Source organism: Castor canadensis, chromosome 2 (genome assembly GCF_047511655.1).
Source record: "Castor canadensis chromosome 2, mCasCan1.hap1v2, whole genome shotgun sequence".
NCBI classification, from domain to species: domain Eukaryota; kingdom Metazoa; phylum Chordata; class Mammalia; order Rodentia; family Castoridae; genus Castor; species Castor canadensis.
In genome coordinates, this window is record NC_133387.1 from 177,841,111 (window position 1) to 177,861,298 (window position 20,188).

Sequence of the window (20,188 nt, forward strand, 5' to 3'; positions counted from 1 at the left end):
GGTATAGAGGTGAGCATAGCTGCCTTCCAAGCTGGTATGGTGACTAGCAGCCCTTCTTTCATTAGGTTGTCCTGACAATTAAATGAGCACTATAAATCAGATGACTAGTTTCTCTCACATGGTTCATAGTCAAGAAAAATTCAGCTGTCATTATTCACATCTCATAACTCCTGTAGACCCTCTATCATTGCATTCATCAGATATATTTTTGTTTTGATTCCTGTTTTCCCCTAAAAAGTATAATTTCTGTAAGGATAAAGATCAGTTCTACTTTGTTTACTTCCTTATTCCTAGTATTAAGTACAGCACAGAGTACACAGTAGGAACGTCTTAAATATTTTTAGTAATTATACTTTTCTCTGGTTGAAATCTCAGCACCTCTTCCACATTTCCCACAGACTAAGAATAGAGTCTACAATGTCAGTGACCTCTGTCCCTTCCCTCAGTCACCACACAAGTTCAGACACTTTGGTTTTTGACTAAACCATGCTTCTCATTGTAGTGACAACTAAATGCTGCTCTAGCATGTTCCACACATGGCCTTTTATGTATCACCTGCACTGCTGCTACAATAAGCTCTGAGAGCATAGCTCTGTCCCAACCCAGCTCAATAATTTCCAGTGGTTCTCTATTATCCTCTGGGCACTTGAAGAAACTGTGAAATAAAATTATATTTAGTCATATTTAAAGTTGAAGAAGGAATTGAGCCAGAGTTATAAATGATTAGAGGACATGAAAGAACTGTTTTGATTATTTAAGTATTTTGAGCTATCTTAATTTAAAACATCCATTTAAATTAGAAGTTTCATCATTCTGAGCAGAGTCAGCCAGGCTCAGAAGACCAAAAATCGTATGTTTTCCCTCATTTGTGGACTTTAGATCTAGGGCAAATGCAGCAATGTGGTTGGACTTGGATCACATGACAAGGGGAGAGCACATACGGGAGATATAGGGATAGGTAGAAAAACCAAAACATGAAAGCGTTCGATGTCCCCACTCCAGAGGAACTAATACAGAAACCTTAAAACAACAGAGGTTATCATGAGCAGGGGATCAGGAACCAATGTAAAGATCAGTTAGAGTTGAATCAACATGGGTCATAACACATGGGTACATGAAAGCAGTAGTAGGAATCTCTGTATAACTATCGTTAACTAGCAAAAATGCTTTGTCTTCCTTATTATGCTTGTGTCTTTTCTTCAACAAAATCAGTGATAATGGCAGAACAGGATGTGCCTGGAACTGAGTGGGGGTGAAGGAGAAGGATGGGGGAAGAGGGGGAAGGATGGGGAGGGGGGCAGGGTGGAGAAATGACCCAAACAATGTATGCACATGTGAATAAATGAAAATAAATAAATAAATAAATTAGAAGTTTATGTTTCTAATGTAACTAACTGTAAATCTGGAGGTAAAATGCTCAAGGGATGTCAACAGCTAAACACTCTTATCAAGGACCATTCTCTTTCACACTACCATTTTGGCCTTAGTTCTAACAGTTACCACTCATGGTCACAAAAATAGCTGTTGTAGCTAAAGTAATCAGTTAAAAACATAGCTATATTTGCAGAAAAAAGCTAGACAAGAAGGAAAGACAACTCTCCTCATATGTCTTTTTATATATAATAAAGTAAATGTTCTCCCACAGTCAATGGATGATCTCCCTTCATGTTTCTCCATTAAGGATTACGTAATATGGCCAACATAAGCGAGGACAACTCTCAAGTTGAATTCCATTTTCAGCCTCTCTCATGAAAGTAGTTTTAGTAATTAAGGTAATAGAGAGGAGGAATTTGTCTTGGGTAGGTCTCCAACACATTGCCATGAATAAAAAGATGAGTGAGAGTGTGTTGTTTGTTCCATTTAGCTAAAGATTATACTTATTATTTTAAGCAAGCATATCTGTCATTTTTAACATGAAAAGTGTTATATTCAATTACTTTTAAAAGTATGCTTGGTGTTACTCTTAAATACTCTTTTATGTATTTACACTTTTAAACTTGTCATATTCAGCTCATCATATAAATAAATACTTACATATTTACATAATAAAATAATCATAAGTCAATACTAAACAAAAATTTACATTTGTGAAAAATATTCATGATATATGTTTACCTATGCTTACATGTATTTGAGTGGAAGAAAAGGCTTTGTTCTATGTTTGTATGAAGGGTTTCCTTATTAGCCAAAGAGACAATCTAATGTCTTCATCCTGCTCAAAATAAATAGTGCCTCCAACCCAAAACAGAGATAGGTGTGTGTATGTAATATCACTTAAGTAAAAGATATAGAACAGAACAATTAGACACTGAATTTTTGATTCATTGAAGTTAAACTTGTTCCCTCTTACATTTTAGTGTTGTGTTTCAGTTCAAAACTACTTCTTTTCTTTTTCTCTCTTACTTTGTTTTTTTCCCAATGCACTGCACATGGCTGTGAAAACTCTATACATATTATGCTAGGTAAGAAAAAGTAAGAAAATTCATAATGCAGCATTACAGGAGATGATCCAAATTTAAGAGATAATTATAAATTACAAAATTTAAATTAGGAATGGTCCTAGGATATTCCACACTTACTTGCTACTTTTTAAAAATTATACTAGTTGTCTCTCTTTTCAATTAAAATAATTACTGACATATAATAATCATAGTAATGGGCACAAACACTGGTGGGTGTTTTAAGTAGCATCTGCTTACTCTCCTGCTTCTCCTTTTTGAAACAAATATGACTATATAAAACAAAGCTTCCAATGGATGTTATGAAGCACTAAGAGCTGGCTAAACTGACTATGTTTCTGTCTTAGTCTATCAGTGAAAATAGAAAAGCACAAATAAAATCTGATGACCTATGGTTTATGGATTTGGTGTATTCATTGTACAGCCCCTGTCCAAATGCAGCTGTCATGATTGAGTGCTTTTATTTCCTGTTCTTGAAATGAGCAATTTCAAGTTTCTGTACACTCCAAAAGTATAGAAATTTTGAGAAAAGGTAATGGAGCAATAAACTATTCTATTTCTGAACATTGTGACTCAGAAATATGCCCTGGCAATTCCCATAATGTATCAGTGCACATATTTTGAGAAGAAAATTACAGCAATTCAGAGTTTAGCCTACTGTGGAATTAATGAATTACTTTTAAGAGAAATTAGTTTTTGACATTTTGCTACATCATAAGATCCCTGCACATTTAAAATGTAATTCATGACAAATTATAGAAGAAACAGTGGATTTGTAGGGGAAAGATTTTTATAAATTTCAATTGCCATAAAAGTAACAGTTATCTCCAGTACCAAAACTATAACAGTATGAAAGTAGTTCTATGTTAACCCTTTGAAATAAGAAATATAGTTATGTGATCTAACTAATTCCTTATCACAGACAGAAATGTTCCCATTTGGAAATTAACATCTAAGTAGTAATACACATAACAGCTCCATCTTAGAGGAACTTTTGACTTAAACATCTGAATGTAAAATATTGCTCTGTGGAATATGCCAAATGTCTTAAGAAAATATTGAAAAACCAAATTATGAGTTTTGATAGTCAAATTTTTAAAACCTGCAGAAATTGTCAACTGTCATGTGGTGGCAGAAAAATGCCATATTACATAGCATTCTCATTTCATCTCCCCTTAGCTCACTATGAGAAGCACATTTAGAGAAGCATTAAGAGCTAAGTAAAGAAAGCAGTTATTTCAAGCAGTAGTTGAAGAAGGGAAATTATTTAGACTTTTCCTCTTTCTATACCACTTTCACTTTTATCCTGGAATCATAAATTATGAAATAGTAGCTTGAAAGCATTCTAACTCCACCTCCACCTTTGCTTTTAATTTTAGCCCATGGTAGTAAACAATAAAAATAGTGATACAGTGTTATAAAGAATGCAGACGGCATGTGAAGAAAAGGGGTAGTGTATAGAGACAAATCAACAGAATTTAAACATTTATTTCAAAATAAATAGAATTATAAGTAAAAAATAAGCTCTCACGTGATTTTCAACAAGGATGTCAGGGGGTAATTAATGGATAAAGTTTACTCTTTTCAACAATTATAGAAAAAACTGGACATCCACATTCAAATATTTATTTTGATATTTATCTCCCAGTATAAACAAAATTAACTCAAAATAAATATCAGATCCAAACTTAAGAAGTAAGCAAGTAAAACTGCAAAAAGGAAGCTTTGGAGTAGTCTTGGAGATGTCAGGTTAAGAAATGGTTTCAGGGATATTACACATAAAGCACAGTGAAAAAGAAAAGCCTAGAGACACTAACTTTATCACAATAAAAGGCATTTAGATTGAATTGACACTGTCAACGAAGGAGTCAATAACACATAGAATGTGAGAAATATTCCCAAATCATGTATCTGATAAACATGTAGCATCCTGAATTTGTTAATGACTTTTACAATGTAAAAGTACAAGTAGACCAAAAAGAGACAGTTTTATTATAACAAAGAATTTAAACACTTTTCTCCAAAGAAGAAATACAAAATCAAAAGACAATGTAAAAGTTGTTCAAACCATTAATAATCAGGGAAGTGAAAATCAAAATAAATTAAAATATCACCCAAGAGATGGTTATAACTAAAACGACAACTGACATCAAATATTAGTCAGGATGATCATATGTGATATGGCTGTTATTTGAATTATTTATGTTTATTAAGTCTTGCTTTCTGTCCTAGAATATGATCAATTTGGAAAAAGTTTCACGTGCTAATGAGAATGTGTATTGCATGGTAGTTGGAGGAAATAGTTGGTAGACATTTATTAAGCACATTTGGATTATTGTGTTTAGTAATTCTGATGTTTGTTGATTTTTTATATGCTGACCTATTTATTAGTGACAGTGGGGTAATGAAGTCTCCCACTATCACTGTGTTGGGTCTATCTGTGTTTTTAAGTCAATATTCTTTTTTCATTGTAGATGGGTGCACTGATACTTGTTGCATGTATGTTAGGAAGCATTTCTTTTATTAAAATGAAGTGATGTTCATTGCCTCTTCTGACTATTTTTAGTTTTAAATGTACTTGTACAGATATAGCTATAAAGTCAGGTATACTATGCCTTCCATTTTCTTGCAAGCTCTTTTTCCACCCTTTCACTCTAAGCCAATGTTTGCTTTTGTCAGTGAGGTGTGTTTTGTGTAAGCAAAAAATGGTCAGATTTGCTTTTTAATCCAGCTTCTTATGTTACGTCTTTTGATTGGGGAATTGAGGCCAATAACACTGTGTTAACATTAAGATGTATGTAGCATTTCTAGTCATTTTGTTGGGTTTTTTTCCTAATGTTTACTTTTTTGCTATTCGTTGTTTGCTAATCTACTTGGTCTGCTGTCCTCTCCAGGCAACTTATTTGCTCAGGGACTCACCATGGGCCACAATCAGTCGGATCTCTATGAGCTGCCACTTTTACTTACTGGGTTCCAATGGCTTTTCTGTTCCAGGTCACTCTGACTCCAGCCTTCTCAGTTCTTCCCTACATAAAAATTATTGGTCCTTAAATGCTTATATTTAAATAGAGGAGATCTCTCAAATCAAAGCCTTCCTATTTTATAAGACTGTGAAACATAATTTAAATTAAAAACAAAGACAGAAAAAAGAAATGCTGTACATAGCAGAAAAAGTAATAAAGAAGGAAAATGAATAATGATATATAAAGTCAGTTAGTCTAAAATGTGTTTTTGAGAGCAATAAAATGATCATCTGGGTTGGGAATGTATCTCAGGGGTAGAGCACTTGCCTAGCATGTTCCAGTACCTGGGTTCAATCACCAGCACTACAAAAAAATATAACCCACTACACTGACTCATTAAGGAAAATAATGAAAACACATCAATTATCAATGTAAGTGAAACACAGAAATAATTCTACTTATATGTAGAAAAAAAGGTGACTTTGTACAAGAAGAGTGTAACATGGTGGTTATCCTCAACATGGGGTATTGTCATTCAAAGCACACAAAAATGCAGCTAGAAAAGAGGGATATGTTCAAGAGATCTATTGTGGACATGGTAACTGTAGATAATGACAGCATATTATCAAAAATTGCTGAGAATAGATTTTAACTATTTGCATCACAAAAAGAAAAATAAGTATGTGAGGTAATGTATACGATAACACTAGAACTCAAAACAAATTTTAGAACATTCAGGGAACATAAAATCAAAACTATTATTTTTTATTAATAAAGAAAAATGGAACTTGAAATTTTTAAAAACTACTACCATTTAAAACAGCATTAAAATTTTAAACTTTTAAGTTTAAAAGTTAAGTAAAATATGTTCACTCTGAGTAAAAACATCAACTAAAGAGGAATGAGATGTATGAAAAGAAATGCATTCTGTCTTTCATAACTGGAAGATTTACTATTAATAAAAACTCCATCATCTCTAAATGATGTGTACATTTCATTCAGTTGCATTAAGTAGAAAGCAGATATTTTCCATAAGGCTTATTCTCAAATCAATTGAAAACAACAAAACAAGAACAGATAAAACAATTTTTCAAGGAGACAAAGTTGAAGAATTCACACACCTGATTTCAACATTTACTGTAATAATTAAATGATGAAGCAATGTTCATGTTCAAAAGAATGGTGAGATAACTCAGTAGTAAAGAAAAGCCTCATGAATTATTCATCCATTAATTATTTATTTATCCATTACTTATGAATCTATCCATTTAGTTGACCACTGATCAAATGTTAGTTCCATATTTTAGCTATTGTGAATAAAGCTGAAACAAGCATGAGAATACAGATAGTTCTGGGGTGCTCATTTCATTTCTTTTGGATACATATGCAGAAGTGAGACTTCAAATTCTATATAGGGTTTTTGAGAAATCTTCATATCATTTTCTATTATGGCTTACAAATCTACATTCTCACAAAGAACATATAAGGATTCTCTTTTCTCTGGACCTTCATTAACATTTATCTGCTGTCTTTTTGGTAATAGACATCCAAACAGGCAGATACAAAATTGTGGTTTTTCACTTACACTTTCTTAATAATTAATCATGTTGAACAGCTTATAACAACCATGCAGAGTTATGAGTATACTATCAGTACTATCCCAGAAACCTTCCATGTGCCCTTTCTGATGGTAGCTCCATCAAGTTCCCCATCTTGATTCTGTTGCAATCACTTCAAGAGTTTTATTTATAGTTTCTTCACTTAAGTAGGTTTTCATCATCACTAGCATCCAGCCAACAGATAGATGAAGAAAGTGTGGAAAGTGTACATTTTGGCTCTGAATTGGTGTTCATAATGTCTGCAACTGTCACAAGCATCTGTACATTGCAAGAAAGACAAGTAAATGAGTATTTTGAAGGAAGACTGAGTATCAGAAATTCCACCACCATTGGCTACTCATACTGGTGCTTGATAAAGATCAAGTCTGTCAATATGCTGTATGTCACCAACATAAATAAGGCACAGACAGAGAAAGATAAATGCTGATTTTCATAACGCTTATAGTAGAGTTACATCATACAGGAGATAAAGTTCAAATGGCCTTACAATTAAAATTACTCTGAAATTTTATTTTGTTCATATCATGTCTACTGGAAGAAAACTATAATTTTTTTCCATAAGCCTGACAAGTTGATTTTGGTCTCTAGCATTGGAATGTGTCAGCATTAATTAAACTCAATACAAGATGATGACAGTGGTTCATTTCTGGACTTTTTTTTGTACAAATATGCACCTTTAAAAAAACATTGAAATCTCACTCTGTATGGGGAAGTTTTACTTTCAGAGCACAAAACCTCCATCTTCCTGAGTGAGGAGGAGGGTGGTGGAATAATTTTACCTGCTTTAAAGTCTCCCCTGACAGAGTTGAGCTAGTGTCAAACATCAGTGCAGAGATGCATACCAACGGTACAGTGCCCTCAGCATGAATGCTTTGCAGTTTTCTCTACAATGTCCCATCCTTCAGTCTCATGTTCTTTGGGAAAGAACTGTTAAGTCAGTGAGGAGAGGAACTGTAGTTCCCACATCATAAATGATTGACCTGATGCTCAAAGATGTTTATGGCTTGTTTCAACAACTTATAAGAGGTACAAACCAGGACTGAGACATGCTGATATTCTAAATTCATCAGGTTTTTAAATTTAATACAAAATTGACCTACTGCTAAAAATTCAAGAAAATGGGAACAATGGTTTTAGTAAATTAAAATGCCTCAAAATATAAAATACAAATAATAAAAGTAAAAGCAAAATGCTCAAATCATAAAAGTCTAGAAAGTATCCCTAGTAGTCCATATTTTGTGTCTTTATTCTCCAATTTAGAATGTATGAATTTATTATTATTTTGTTCTTATTTTATATTAGCCTATTAAATAATGGAAATGCACAAACTTGGCATATAGAAGTTACTACTCTTAATGGTGCTTCCTGTGTCTCAGGGTGAATAGCAAGTTCTTACATTTAACATCATCTTTAATCTCTTATCAGTCATGTTTGATAAGCACCAATATGAACAGACCAAAGCAAAAAATGTGTGGTTCATTTTCAGAAAAGATAACTGTCTTTTTAAAATTAAGCCCCATATTTTAACCTTTTATAAAATTAATTTTTAAAGTTGAAATGTGGTTTGTCAAAGTCAAGGAAAACAATGTAACTGCTTCAGTTGCAACATAAGCACTGGATTTTTTTTCAGAAGAAAGATAACCAAGTCTTGGTGTTCACATAAACTACATAGGGTTATCTCTGTTTAAAATTTTTTATTATGTAAATGGAAAAAATTATGAGAGAAACAAGAATTTTACTAAGGCTGTCACGGCTGAGAGTTAAACTGGAAGCAAGGGATTGTCCTTTTCCCATGTACTATGAAAGGTATTTTTCTACAGTAATGATAAAGATTGGACTATAAAGTCTATAACAAAGAATGATCCTGCTAGTTAAAGATGGAAAAGAAAGCTTCCTGATTTTACCCTGAACTTGACAAACAGAGGCTTTCTCTAAGAAAGCTGCTATTGTTGCTCTGAATTAGTTTTTGAATAACCATAAGTAGATGCACTTAAAGGGGATGAAGTCAGAAGTACAGGGGCTTTCATTGCTATATCTTCTATTTCCTCAACCCTCAGTCTTTATCGAAAGCATTTTCTACATTTCTCTTTACACTGCATTCCTATGGGTAAAACACACACACACACACACACATAAGCACACACAAATGTACGCAACCACATACATACACAGTGATTTCAAAGCTTAAGTTTTATGAAATAATTGCTAAACATCATTTACACTGTATGGGATTACATTTCATCCTGTAAATAATACTGGTTCAACACACTTCCTCTTACCCCACAAAAACAACCAGAAAATGGATTTCCTGAACAAAAAGAGTAACTCAATAAAAGAAATTTAGATGAATTCATTATCACCCAGGAATAAAGGACAGATGAATTTCAAAGCAGAAATGCTGCCTCATAATTCATGTCTAGTGAAATAAAATGGCATAGACATAAAGCATAATAGGAAGAGTGGTAGATTTGAAATTGAGAGAATACCAGGTTTGTAGGTCTTTTATGTAAGGAGATGGCTGACATTAGCACATTATTTTCTCCGAGCTTCAATATCCTGTTCATAGAATAGAAATATATTGACAATCTAATGTGTGCTGATTTAACTATAAGAGGTAAATATAGCACCTCTGAAAAATTCTTAGTGTATAATGTTTACAGCTGGAAGGTGGATTGTATATCAAGGTCCATGAAGAAATATCAGAATCCTGAAATACTGGCATTTGAAAGTCATATAATCAGGCCAAGGGAAAGATAGAAAGACAGCAACAGACAGACTGACTCACATTTCAAGTGACATACATGAGCTTTTCTCCACAATGGCATATAGTCAACCTAGTATTACTTTATTTAATTACTGACAGAACCATTCATTCTTTTGAGAATAGATTTCATAATGATGGTTAAAAAAATAATAAATTACTTTCTTAATATTATTCTTAATATATGTAAATGGTGAAAGGAGAAATGATTAAAAGAAAACACACTGTTTAAAAATAACGGGAAGCAAGACAAATCCTAAATTTCTATGTACATGATAGGGAAAATATAAGACACAAAATATGCCACCAAAAATGAATTAATTAAACTCAGAGAATCATCTGATATAAGTATAGATACATTATTCTCTAATCAAAACTTTCTCTCGCTTAGGTTTTTTCTCAGAGCAACCTTAACATCTTGGTTCCTCACGCTGTAGATTAAGGGGTTTATCATGGGAACCACAATAGTATAAAAGATAGGAGATTTTTCCTGAATCCATAGATCCAGCAGAAGAAGGTTTTAAATACATAAATGTACCTGATCCAAAGAACAGAGAAACACCAATTATGTGTGAACTGCAGGTACTAAAAGCTTTGGACCTGCCCTCACTAGAGTGGAAAGAGTGGAAGGTATTGGAGAGGATGAAAGGAAATGATATAAAGATGGTGGGACTGGGCCCAATGATATTAATGCCTCCTACAGTGAAAGTCTCTAGCTCATTGACATAAGTGCTGGTGCAGGAGAGCTGGAGCAAAGGGAGGACATCACAGAAAAAGTAGTTGATAATGTTTCCATCACAGAATGTCAGTTTCAGGACACATCCCATATTGGCCATGGCACCAGAAAATGCCATCAAATATGAGCCAAATATAAAGTAGGCACATACCTTAGGGGACATAGCAGTGTTATACAAAAGTGGTTTGCAGATAGCCAAATAGCAAGCATAGGCCATTGAGGTCAGCACACAGCATTCAGAAATGATAAAAAACAAATAAAGTAGATTTGCATCATACACTCCATGTAAGAGATAACATTCTTACTTCATATGAAGTTCATCAGCATTTGGGTGTAACCACAGAAGAATAAGAGAAGTCCTTGAGGGACAAATTAAAGAGGAAAAGGTACATGGGGCTATGAATATGTGAATTCAGCACAATGAGAGATATCAATCCCAAATTTCCCAATGCAGTGACTACATGCATTAATAAAAATAAGAAGAAAAGGGGTATTTGGAGGTCAGGTTGGTCCATTAACCCCGTGAAAGTGAATTCTGTTAACAAAGAGGTGTTTGCAAGAATCACTCTTATGTAAAAGAATCTGTGGACAAAGGAAAAATAAAAAACAGTGACATTAAGGAACAACACAGATATTTTTAAATTATATTTTCCCACAAATATTGATTATATGTTGGTAGTGATTGAAACTGATAAATGTAAATTTAGAGAACATTCTCATGCTGCCTTAATGTGGAGTGGCTTTTCTTCTTTTTAGAGCCTTTAAAGCTTAATATAGTTAAGAGCTTCATGAACTTAGCCTACAGAGAAAATAATGTCAGTGTGGTCAAATGAAAACAGGACTGTTGGAAAAACCAAGGGAAAAGAAGATAGAGCAGAATAGGATTGCCCTTCTCTTATCTTTTCATACCTTCATTGCTTCAGCCCTGCCTTCATCAATAAAATTGAAGTGTGAAGCCTTAGCAACTGGTGCTGACCATCGATGAAGGACTGATTTTGGTGGAGTTAGAACTATGAACTCTGTTTACAATCCAAATCAAAAGAATTAGGGTATATGAATGGTTAAGTGACTGCCCTATGCCACAGGAAAGCTCACAAGTCTGGAAGAGTATGGCATCTGTCCATGAGGATGGAACTTACAGAGTAAGAGACTGCAACCTCTGTTTCCCTTGACTCTGAGCATTCTCTGTGCCCATTGCAGTGAAATTCTTTTATCAATTTCACTTGAGTTTCAGGATTGCACAGCATGGAAAGAAAATGGCACAACTTCAATCCCTGAACTTCATCCCCACATATGAGGACATGATGATAAATAAATAAGCATGATACTGATGAAGAAATACTCCAGGACCTCATGTATAGTGCCATCTGAAACAATTATAACACAGAAGCAGAGAATGGGATGCTGGCTGCCAGAAGCCATTTGAGATAATATCAAGTGATGTCAGCCAAAAGATAAAAGGTTCAGTTATGCAACACTATTGGTTTCAGGAGGTCAAATAGACAATGTGTTAAAAATATCAATACATATTAAAGACTTGGTATTTACAAATAAGACATATCTTAATATTATATGAATATATCTTAATACTATATGTACATACCCAAACCACACAAAAACATAATTACAAAGAGGAGATACATATTTGAGTAATATCATTGTTAGGCTATTAAAGCATCAAGTATATCTTATACAAACCATCTTATATGTTAGGGATAGCTGAATAACAGTCTTAAATGAACAAGAATAGATTTCAAAACTTCCTTAAGAGAGAAAACAGTGCTTAGTCATGATTGTTATCTACCCCTCTGTTCCTAGGGCAGAACAAACTTAATTTTCCTATTCCCTGGAAATCTTTACAACTTTGTTCTTTAAAACATCAGAGAAAAAGAACCAACCTTTGTTATTAAGACATTTGCCACTTGACGAGACACCAGAGGTTTTTACATGAGTTTAATGACATAATAAACTTGGATATAAGAAAAACAGAAAATTTCTCAGGCTCCTCCCAGGGAACAGATTCTAGGTATAAAAAGGAAATAATGAGATTTTTGCTTACTACATAGACCATGATAATATCTATAATTCCTTAGGGGACTCTATTATTTTCTAGTTTTCCCTTCTCTTTGGGAATTGTAATCCCCCATGGTAAAGTCAATATTAAACTCCCATCTCCCTATTTTTTTTATTTCTTAAGGGCAAGCTATTGTTTGGGTTTTTTTCTTTTTCCCCACATGTTTAATGGTGGTATTCCACAGAATTTACCTTTTTCATTCTTAATTTATTTCACTGAAATTTTTCCAGGAGTGTAACATCTCACTTTTTGCATTGTCTCTCTCGAGATTTCTCCAAAATGATGAGATTGACTCGTTTTAAGTTAGCCATGCTAGGATTTGAACTCAGGACCTCATGCTGCTAGGCAGGTGCTGTACCCCAGCCTGGTTTGCTTTATTTATTTTTCAGATAAGTTATTGTACTATTTCTCTGCGAAGACTACAGACCAAGTTCCTCTACCTATGCTTCCCACATAGTAAGAATTACAGATGTGCTCCACATCTGGATTGTTTGAGAGACAGGGCTCACTAACATTTTGCTGGGCCAGTCTTCAAATTGTGATCCTCCTGATCTTTGTCTCCTGAGCAGATGAGATTACAGGCATGAGCCAACATGCCTAGCCCCAAAATGATGTTTAATGCATTACCTCCCTAAAAAATATTTTCTCTAATCACCTACTGGAAATTGCAACCTGACTATCCTTCTGAGTCTGTCAATGTACAACTTCATTAATCACTTCATCAATTTCTAAACTCCTCAGAGAAAATGATGTGGGCTATGGAGTTAGGGATCCATGTTAGAATCCTCCCCCTGAATTCTTACACTTCTTAACTGCAATACTTTGGAAAAGTTACTTAACATATCTATGCCTCATGTTCATGCTCGTAAAAAAAAAAGACCTGGTTAAAATGGCATTCCACTCATTGGATTGTTGTGATGATTAAATGAAAAAATGTTTAATATCTGCAAGATACCTAAATAGTGGCACTCAGAACTCACCTGCTCCTCCACAAAGAAGAATCAGAGAGACAGGTTTATAGCAGCATACTGAGGACAGTGACAACTGTAGAATGCTGGAATTCAATGGTGGAGGGATAGAAACCTTGTAGAATAGAGGAAAATGGGGCAGCAACATAGTAAGAAAAACAATGCATGCCAGCAATTCTCCCCTAGTTCCACAGAGGTAGTAGAGGAAATCTCACCTCCCCTGGAATAAATGTGAAAGACAGAGTCCCAGCATACTCTACCAGTGTAGACACTGTCAATATAAGCTTTGGGAATGTTTCACAACTCTTACAGGTTTATAGCCTAAATAGGTAAGAACCTAAAATCTGCACAGTAGTCTGTTTTTGTTTTCATTTTGTTTTTGTTTGGTTTATTAGTTGGCTGTTTCTGAGACAGGAGATCTCTATATAGCTCAGGCTGATCTAAAACTCACTAAGTAGCCCAGGATGTCCTTTGTGATTGATCCTCCTGCTTTTATCTTGCCCACATTACGTTCTGGGATTATAGACACCTGTCATCAACCTAAGTATAGTAATAATTCATTTCATCTTCTGACAGATCATTAGGATATTATAGACAGGTACCATCTTGAGAAGGAAACTATTGTCTGAGTTTGGACTGCCCTAGGTATAAACATTACTCCAATGTGTTTCCATCTCAGTGCTTCCACTGCACTGACTCATACATCCCACTGCCTTTTGAACTAGACTTGGCTCAAAAGAGTGATCCTGAAAAACCCACCAAGAGCACTTCCCCATAGGGAGTGAGTCTTGTGACACAAAAGTTAACAGGGGTCAATACTCTCAAAAACTGAGGGATTGGGAAATCTGTTCTCTGGCACCAGTCATGTGCATTTTCATATAGTTGCCATGATTGAATGTAGTTGCCTATGTAGCTCCCACACCCCTCTCCCATCACTACGCAAAATCACTCATCATTAACAAGGCAGAGAAGAGCTCTGATATTCTGTTGCTCCCCACTCACTGAGTTATGCTGGGACCTTCTTGAACAACACCAGTGAAGCTCCAGATGTTGACCTGACCTTAGGGTACACAGCCTAAGAAGATCCATCGAGAAGCTTTGCCTGGTGCTGGCCACATTCTATTCTCACTCAATTTTCCACAGTGAAGGTATAATTCACTCAGGACTGGATCCCTGGTTGGCACTACATCAGGAAGATACAGGGATAAGAAACCCTCTAGGCATTGCTCAACCCCTAAGTGTTTACAGCTAGGAGGAGATGAGGTCCTTTATCCAGGTGGGTACACTCAGTAGCAGCAGAGAGGAATACCACATTTTCTTTCACCACATACATGTGTATTTCATGCATCAATTGCCTTCCACTTTATCTAATCACACAATATTGATACATAATATTGGTAAGAGTGGGTATGAGTGCCACAGAAGAGGTGCTGTCAGAAGCAACCTAACTTTTCCCAGTGTCTAATAAGAAAACAAATGCTTCAGGACCTTCACCCGTACTGGAGCAGCCAGTACCAGAGATCATTTCAGCAGTGCCTAAAGAAACTCCATAATCCAACTGGGTCCATCACTCCCAACAACGGAGTAACCACACAGAGTGCAGCCCACACACTCTGCTGTCTATACTACAACTGCCTGAACTGCTAGACTATCTGCATTCTTGAAGGACCAGCAGAAACAATGGGGCTGTTTGATTCTGTTACAGTACATACTATGTCCCAATTCTCTAATCACAACCAATTAAGCTACAGGAGGATTACATGATGGAGTTCATCTGAAAATAAATTCAAATCACATATTATCCCAAATCACATATTTAGGTAGATCCACTTACTAAGGCCATCCCGTAAAAGTGATACAAATGTCCACTCTAATGTATGCATAATACAATAAGAATGCAAGAAATAGGAAAAAAATGTCAAATGCTTCTTAAAGGTTATAAATCCCCAGCAATACATACACAGTTAAATAAAATTAGGAAGGTAGAGCAGGAATTAAATCAACAATTTAACAAAGATACATTGTGAAAAAGAGTCAATAAGAAATTTGGGGAATGAAGTGGTCATTAGTCAGATTAAAAATTCAATTGAAAATCTCAGAAACAGACTATTTTTACCAGAAGAAAGAATTGGGGATCTTGAAGAAGGGTTTTGGAAGTATTACATCCAGATAGTGAGAAAGAATAACTAGATAATTCAAGATCTTGGGATGCCACCAAAATATCAAACATCCAAACCATAGACATACACAAAGCTGAAGAAACAAATACAAGGAATAGAAGAATTATACAATGAAATAATAATAGAAAACTCCTCTAATCATGAGAAAAACATGGACATCCAGGTACAGGAAGCATATAGAACCCAAAAGGACACACCAAGAAAAGAACCTCACCACAAAACATGGTAGTCACTGTGGCTGACCACCAACCTGGGGGCTCTCCAATCCTTGAAAGAGGAACCTGGAAACCATTTAAGTGAGCTTGCCTCTTCAGTCCTGAGGGCTTTGTCACAAACCAGCTTAGTGTGCAGAAATATGACTGCTCCCCTCAGGAGAAAGTTTATGACATAATAAACTGACTGAAATCTCCCAGCTCGCCTGTCAAGGGAGGGGTGCTGCAACTTGCATCTCAGCTAGTGCTTCTCTATACAAAGGAAGTGAGGGAGCAGGAAATAATAACTTGTTCAAACACTTCCAATTATCCCTGTAGTGAAGTGAATTTGATTCCCCCCACCCTGCCTTCAGAGAATAACTTTTGTTCAAGCAGATTGAGCTAAAGCTTCCAGACATGCCTGGCTGGAGACATGTCTACTATGCCCTAATCAGCCTGGTGTGACCACCTCTGAGAAGCCTCCTAGCTAAGCAAGCTGAATCTAACTTCCCTCCCCCAAAAGGAGACTTTGGCTAAACAAGCTTAAGTGAAGCTTCCCAAACCTGTGCAACAAGGGAGAGGAACAATAGCTTTACTCTCAGCCCAGCATATTTATCCTAAGGAAGAAGAGGGACTGAGAGAAAGCATCTGCATACAAAGGCTTACATAGTGTATTGATTGAACACAGAAGAAATCCACTCTTCTCCTCAAAAAGGAAGAAATTAAGACTATAATATTTCCCTTTTGTTAAGTTTTCATTTTTCTATCACTCTTTTACTCCACATTTTTCTTCTTACTTTTTCAATTCTCCCCTTTTCTTTTTTTTCTTCTTTTTTCTTCTCCTTTTTTTCCCCAGTTTCCATCTCTTTCTTACAAACCATTCAAATAGTGGTTTATTCCATCACTTTCTTTTATCACTCTCAGTCTATCCTGCATTCTGTGACAATAGTACTCTCCTCCACAACAACTGAACTACACCTCTACACATATTAGTGTCTTGTTAAAATGCATCCCCCTCAACTTGCATCTCTTCTCTCCCTCTCCCCATTCTCATTCTGACAACAACCTATTCAATAACTGATTCTAACAGAACATAGATACTAAGTCAAGGGAAAGATTTCAGGTGATTAAAAACTCCCCCAAACAACAAACTGACAACAGACATACAAATCTCAAAATAGAAGCATGGGAAATAGGAAAAAAACATTTACTATGGTACTGAGCAAAAAGAGTAATATTGGAGGTATCACAGTACCTGGCTTCAAACTATAATACAGAGCCCTAGCAATAAAAACAGCATGGTACTGGCACAAAACAGACATAAAGACCAAAGGAACAGAATAGAACACTCAGACATAAGTCCTTACAGGTATAATCACCTAATTATTGACAAAGGAGCCCAAAACATATGATAGATAAAAGACAGCCTCTTCAACAAATGTTACTGGGAAAACTGGTTATCAGCATACAGAATACTAAAATTAGATCTCTGTATTTCATTCTGTACCATTTATAACAACACCAAAAATATGAAACCATAGATATGAGCCCAATAATATATGCCTAAGATATGAACACTACAAACTAAAAAGACTACTAAAAGAAATAGAAAACCTATAAACAGAAAAACACCCTGTGTTTACAGATTGGAAGCTTTGATAAGATGTCCATCATCTACAAATTGATGTCCATATTGTACCATTCTCAAATTCATACAGAAAGCTATACAAGAATAGTCAGAATAATTTTCCAAAAGACCAAATTAGAGAACCCAAAAAGACTGATTTAAAATTTAAAACCTTGCTACAAAAATCAGTGCCCTGTGATATTGGCAAAAGAATTGATATACATCTCAATGGAAAAGAATATAAACTTCAGGAATACAGCCACATATATTCATATTAACACAAGTACGAAAGTCATTGCTGCAAAAATTCTCAAAAACAAGTAAGCATACTCATTAATTAAGCAGCATACTTACCCTGAACTGAACATTATACAATGCTTACATGTACCAAAACAACGCAGGGAATTTGTTGTTGTTTTTACCACTTCTCTGCTAAAGTAAACCTCCCAGTTCTGAGGTGGCAGGAAATATGCCCCCTGGAAGTCATGGAGCTGGTAGAGCTGGAGGAGGTAGAAATGGAAGACTTGGAGCAGTTCTTGTGGGTCATCAAACATGCATGGAGAATTAGCGTTACTAGAGAGAGGACAGTTGTGTGGAAGAGGGACAAGCTGTGGGAGATGCTCAACCACATCACAGTGCAGGTGGAGGCCTTGGAGACAAGCTCCTGGAATCATTTTCAGAGCCTAGAGCACCACAAAACACCATGGGAGGCCATGAGGGGTAAGAAGGCACAAGAGATAGAAATGCTGATAGAGCTGGAGGGATGGTCCCAGCCAAAGGATTCAATTCCCAGCCAAAGAATTCTAATAAAGTGATGGAGATTGTCTAACACCCCAGAGTAGCTGAAATCAGAGGCAGATTTTTGCTTTCCCTTTTGTCTCTGTCAACATTCTCACCTCACTTACACTATGTTTCTACTGTGGGGTATGGTTGATGACCTCAATGTGAGTTTTCATTGTTAAATGCTTTGTTTGGAAAAGTAACTGCTACATGGGATATGCTCTCATATTCTGGAACTAAGGTCTAGATTGCAAGCTATTGTGGCAGTCACATTTGTTCCTGGACTTTAGTTATTTCCAAATTTTGAGGTACTTTGCACTCTGTTGTGTGACTTAATAACTCCCTGGAGTTTAGGGTCTGTATGTGACACAGGAGACTCAGAGCTGGAGTTCTTTTGCTCTGGTGATGCTGAAGGAACTGCAGTAATTCTGGAAGATGATGAATAAAGAAGGCACCAAGACTTCACCTGTAAATGTGCATGGACCTCATCTGGATAAGACCAATGAATCAGAAGAAGGGGTGGAGGATAGTATTGTTAATATTTCGGGATTTAAATTTTTGTGTGACACCAAAGGATGAGAGATGCATTTTGTCCAAAACTTGAATTTTATATGATACAATATTTGATGTAATCTGCCTTGGTTAGTTTGTTTGGTCAGTCTATTTGACATGAAACCTGCAAAAGAAGAAAAGATTTTGGCATTCTGTAAAAGTTGATGTAATATCCCCAGGCATTTCAGGGAATTATGGGCATAAAATTGAAGATATTTGCAAAGAACCTTGATGGGCTGAGAATGAAAGTGTGGAGTAGTCTTCAACCAGAACCTAAATTGGGCAGGGAAGAGGCATGTTCAAGGTTTTTATATTTCTAATTATAAATTTATTTGAGTAGCAGACCTCTGCCCTACTATGTTTTAAAAAAAGTAATCTTATTATCTTAATAAAATCATTCATTTATCAAGGGAGAAAACTACATGGTAGCCCATAGAAATACACAATTTTTCCCTTTAGCTTATCTATTAAAAATAAACAAATTTTAAAGAGGATGAACAATAAAATATAAAGATCATAACCCATAACAAATGGGATTTGTTCCAAGAATTCAAGGATGGTTCAACATGCAAAAATCCTGCAATGTGGTATGTGTGCATTGTCTGGAGATCCTGAGAAAATAATCTTAGATACAGCATCAGGGTGCACTGGGGAAACAAGAGTGGACATCAGTCCCAAAACTGTTGACGAGACCCAGAATGCTTTCTATGACCCAGACACTGGTGGAAGGTGTTCAGCAGATTTTGAGGTGCATGAAAATTGGGTCTCCTCCTCATTGGTCAAGAGATTGGGACAGGAAGACAGAGAGAGAGAGAGAGAGAGAAAGAAAGAGAGATGCTTTGAATCTTTGTACAAAAGAATGCTTTGAAAGGAGCCACTCACCTGGATGGACATTTATCTGGGAGAAAGAAGCCACTTTTACAAAGTCTTTCTGGCTGAGTGTAAGGAATGTTTTGTCTTTCTAATGCCAATTATTTCCTGGGGAAGATGCAGAAAAGCAATGAATCCAGTAAATATTTTTAGGTAGTAGCAAAAATATTTTAGGTAATAGTATAAACAACTATCAGCCAACCTCATAACTGAATTAATAAGCTTGTGGGAAATACATTGAGAGATTTTATTGACATGTTAATTGTTGATGGTGTTGTGTTTGATATTGCCATACCTGCCTACATGCATCAAATCCAAAGAAATTTTTCCCACTCTTTCCCAGCACATACCCTAGGAAAGTAAATTAGTACAGCCATTATGCAGAACACCTTGAAAAGTAAATCAGTT

General features: G+C 35.5%; 1 pseudogene; it reads right to left on the reverse strand.

Annotated features, from left to right (window-relative positions):
- Positions 1-10,172: 10,172 nt before the first annotated feature.
- On the reverse strand, positions 10,173-11,053 carry LOC141418560 (olfactory receptor 8B8-like; annotated as a pseudogene).
- Positions 11,054-20,188: the final 9,135 nt, after the last annotated feature.